The 4,614-nt window shown below is 45.0% G+C and overlaps 2 pseudogenes; both read right to left on the bottom strand.

The window, feature by feature from the left end:
* Positions 1 to 4: 4 nt before the first annotated feature.
* Positions 5 to 2,358, bottom strand: LOC131695581 (uncharacterized; annotated as a pseudogene).
* A 46-nt stretch (positions 2,359 to 2,404) lies between these two features.
* On the bottom strand, positions 2,405 to 4,266 carry LOC131695582 (uncharacterized; annotated as a pseudogene).
* Between the last annotated feature and the right edge of the window lie 348 nt (positions 4,267 to 4,614).

The raw sequence follows: 4,614 nt of genomic DNA, 5'->3' as shown, positions 1-4,614 counted from the left end.
TCGGTGGATCAATTTTACCTAGGCCAGGATCCTTGATCGGGCTATTAACTATTGCTGAAATACCGCTCATTATCGGGACGGAAGCCTTTTCTTCTCTTCAACCTTCGGCGGTGCTTCCGCGGTGTCTATCGTATAAAATGAACCGATGGCGTAACTATAGGCGATTCCTCGTCTTCATCAAAATCATCACTCAAGCAGCTCAGAATCAACGATGATTTCGAGCGCTCGAACCTCTTCAGAACAACCTTGGCATTGCTCATAATAGGCGATTTATCCTTTGGCTCAATGAAACTGATTCGTCCGCCTACTTCATCATCATCATCCTTATCTTCACTGTCTGTGGACGTGGGTCGAACCACCGTTTCGTCATGTCATGGATGTTATATTTCTTGTTAAACAACGATAGCTTTAGTGGGTGATATTCCATCAGAGGCGGTTGAGACTCCGGAACAATTCTCGTAATCTGTGGCAAAGGAGCGGAATGAATCCTACTTAATATTGTCGGTTTGCTCGACTCAATCATACCAACTGGAACCGTCGCATTTAATGTTGCCGGCGTCGAGAAAGACATCAACATTTAAACGTGCCGGTCGGGGCGCAACGTGTTCCACTTTCGTAGTGTTCATCAGGCTCGAGCTAAGTGAACTTGAAATATTATTTTTACTACATAATTTCTTCGTCTGCAGCTGCTGATTCGCCGACCCTCGACACGGGGGCGAAGCCGTGTATGTAATTTCCCGAGCTTGCTTCGTACCAGCTTCGCCTGAATCAACCTCCGATAGTTCCTTACATTGTTTCTTAATTCAATCGGCATCCAGTTCTGTCGAAGGCGCAATCACACTATTTTCGCATCAATCTCATCCTCGTGTCTATGTGTTCGGACCATCTTCAGATGAGGTTCCGCCGGAATGAGCAACGATCCCACCCGTAAAATGTTCCACCTTGTATCAGCCTGAAACGCGGACTTCTCTGACGGGGCAATCCGAACCAAAGGGAGCTATCGAAGAATTGTTTCTCCTCCACCACACAGGAAATTGACCCGGCTTCGAGTACCGGCTAGTCATCGATTGACTCCTATTTAACGGCGATTGCGTTTTGTCGTTGTACTTTACCAACCGGTTAACGAATCCTCGGCTCTGAACATCCGTGTAAATCCTGCAAAATTAAACTTGAATTAGAACCTATAAAGGACGTATAAACTTGCAAACTCACTTAGGATCCATCGATCCATGCTGGACCCGGACGCCGTTCAGCTGCTTCTAAAATTTGTCCTGCTATTTTGCAACGGAGAGGTAGGCTTCTTTTCCCAACTCCAACCTGTCGTACCGGACTGCCGTAAAGATTCCCCCGGATACCGCTGCTGTCAAGCTGTGTCGACTCTGCCATCGGACTACTCAGCTTTCTGCTCAAATTTCCACTGCTCAGTTCCCCTCGGGCACCGCCGCTGCCAGCGATCCCTCCACTAGCAAAAGCGAACGACGTGTATCGGCTGCCGTTGTGGTTCATTTCCTGGAAAGAAAAAAAAGTTTTGTAATTGGAGATCCAAGAATCAGAAATGTAAACACACCACACAAACTAACCACGAAATAATTGTGCAACGATTAGATTATTAGTGGTTCAATAGGAGCTCAAGCTCCGGAGTAACACTTGCATTTTTCGACCACTACCAATTGTCCTATAGCTCGGTGCTGGTCGTATCCTTCCGAGTTTTGTACAATTTCCATAATGCAAGGATATAAAAAGACGACGGTTTGTGCTATTCAAGGAAGTCAGATTGCCAGGTGATACAGACTTACTATACTGAAAGTTTTTCTATCCGACAAAGTTTATCGTTACCATTAATTTGAAATATTTGGACGATCGCAAAACTTTGAAACTCGGAAAGCATTTGGACTCGAACGAGTTTGCATGACACTGGTTTCTGGGCAGTCTGGATTAGTGTCCAGGGTGGACTACCATGGAGATCAGGTGTAAACAATTCTACCAAAAAAAGTCCTGAATAAGTGTCTCGAAAATAAATAAATTACCGAATGCCATGATCACGTTCAACATCTGAAAAAAAAAAACGAAGCTGTGAATAAATTTGAATAGATTATACGAATACATAATACGGTGCACTGTTTCGGCTGTTTATCTAAGGGATCAGATTGGATTGACCTAGATTGTCGGGGTCTGATGGGGTGGTGGTCTGAGGGGACTGGTGGAGAGGGATCTGAGGGGGTTTAACGAGTTGAGGTTAGGACATGGCGGTGCGATATGTGGGGGAGTAACCCTTCGCCACACACTCCAGTTAAAACTCAGAGTACATTTTTCTCGAGAGTTGCCTACTGGAGCAGTAGAGTTAGGGTCTCGACAGGACTCCCAACAAAACAACTGAAAACGAGACGGGAAATATTACCCACTAAACTGCTTAAGGCCAATTGCAGTGGGCCGTGATTCTGAATGTGATATTCATTTTACGGTTCAGATATGTGCGGGCTATTAACTATTGCTGAAATACCGCTCATTATCGGGACGGAAGCCTTTTCTTCTCTTCAACCTTCGGCGGTGCTTCCGCGGTGTCTATCGTATAAAATGAACCGATGGCGTAACTATAGGCGATTCCTCGTCTTCATCAAAATCATCACTCAAGCAGCTCAGAATCAACGATGATTTCGAGCGCTCGAACCTCTTCAGAACAACCTTGGCATTGCTCATAATAGGCGATTTATCCTTTGGCTCAATGAAACTGATTCGTCCGCCTACTTCATCATCATCATCCTTATCTTCACTGTCTGTGGACGTGGGTCGAACCACCGTTTCGTCATGTCATGGATGTTATATTTCTTGTTAAACAACGATAGCTTTAGTGGGTGATATTCCATCAGAGGCGGTTGAGACTCCGGAACAATTCTCGTAATCTGTGGCAAAGGAGCGGAATGAATCCTACTTAATATTGTCGGTTTGCTCGACTCAATCATACCAACTGGAACCGTCGCATTTAATGTTGCCGGCGTCGAGAAAGACATCAACATTTAAACGTGCCGGTCGGGGCGCAACGTGTTCCACTTTCGTAGTGTTCATCAGGCTCGAGCTAAGTGAACTTGAAATATTATTTTTACTACATAATTTCTTCGTCTGCAGCTGCTGATTCGCCGACCCTCGACACGGGGGCGAAGCCGTGTATGTAATTTCCCGAGCTTGCTTCGTACCAGCTTCGCCTGAATCAACCTCCGATAGTTCCTTACATTGTTTCTTAATCCAATCGGCATCCAGTTCTGTCGAAGGCGCAATCACACTATTTTCGCATCAATCTCATCCTCGTGTCTATGTGTTCGGACCATCTTCAGATGAGGTTCCGCCGGAATGAGCAACGATCCCACCCGTAAAATGTTCCACCTTGTATCAGCCTGAAACGCGGACTTCTCTGACGGGGCAATCCGAACCAAAGGGAGCTATCGAAGAATTGTTTCTCCTCCACCACACAGGAAATTGACCCGGCTTCGAGTACCGGCTAGTCATCGATTGACTCCTATTTAACGGCGATTGCGTTTTGTCGTTGTACTTTACCAACCGGTTAACGAATCCTCGGCTCTGAACATCCGTGTAAATCCTGCAAAATTAAACTTGAATTAGAACCTATAAAGGACGTATAAACTTGCAAACTCACTTAGGATCCATCGATCCATGCTGGACCCCGACGCCGTTCAGCTGCTTCTAAAATTTGTCCTGCTATTTTGCAACGGAGAGGTAGGCTTCTTTTCCCAACTCCAACCTGTCGTACCGGACTGCCGTAAAGATTCCCCCGGATACCGCTGCTGTCAAGCTGTGTCGACTCTGCCATCGGACTACTCAGCTTTCTGCTCAAATTTCCACTGCTCAGTTCCCCTCGGGCACCGCCGCTGCCAGCGATCCCTCCACTAGCAAAAGCGAACGACGTGTATCGGCTGCCGTTGTGGTTCATTTCCTGGAAAGAAAAAAAAGTTTTGTAATTGGAGATCCAAGAATCAGAAATGTAAACACACCACACAAACTAACCACGAAATAATTGTGCAACGATTAGATTATTAGTGGTTCAATAGGAGCTCAAGCTCCGGAGTAACACTTGCATTTTTCGACCACTACCAATTGTCCTATAGCTCGGTGCTGGTCGTATCCTTCCGAGTTTTGTACAATTTCCATAATGCAAGGATATAAAAAGACGACGGTTTGTGCTATTCAAGGAAGTCAGATTGCCAGGTGATACAGACTTACTATACTGAAAGTTTTTCTATCCGACAAAGTTTATCGTTACCATTAATTTGAAATATTTAGACGATCGCAAAACTTTGAAACTCGGAAAGCATTTGGACTCGAACGAGTTTGCATGACACTGGTTTCTGGGCAGTCTGGATTAGTGTCCAGGGTGGACTACCATGGAGATCAGGTGTAAACAATTCTACCAAAAAAAGTCCTGAATAAGTGTCACGAAAATAAATAAATTACCGAATGCCATGATCACGTTCAACATCTGAAAAAAAAACGAAGCTGTGAATAAATTTGAATAGATTATACGAATACATAATACGGTGCACTGTTTCGGCTGTTTATCTAAGGGATCAGATTGGATTGACCTAGATTGTCGGGGTCTGATGG

This window comes from Topomyia yanbarensis, unplaced genomic scaffold, assembly GCF_030247195.1.
Source record: "Topomyia yanbarensis strain Yona2022 unplaced genomic scaffold, ASM3024719v1 HiC_scaffold_459, whole genome shotgun sequence".
Lineage (NCBI taxonomy): Eukaryota > Metazoa > Arthropoda > Insecta > Diptera > Culicidae > Topomyia > Topomyia yanbarensis.
This window is presented reverse-complemented; position numbering and strand designations above follow the sequence as displayed.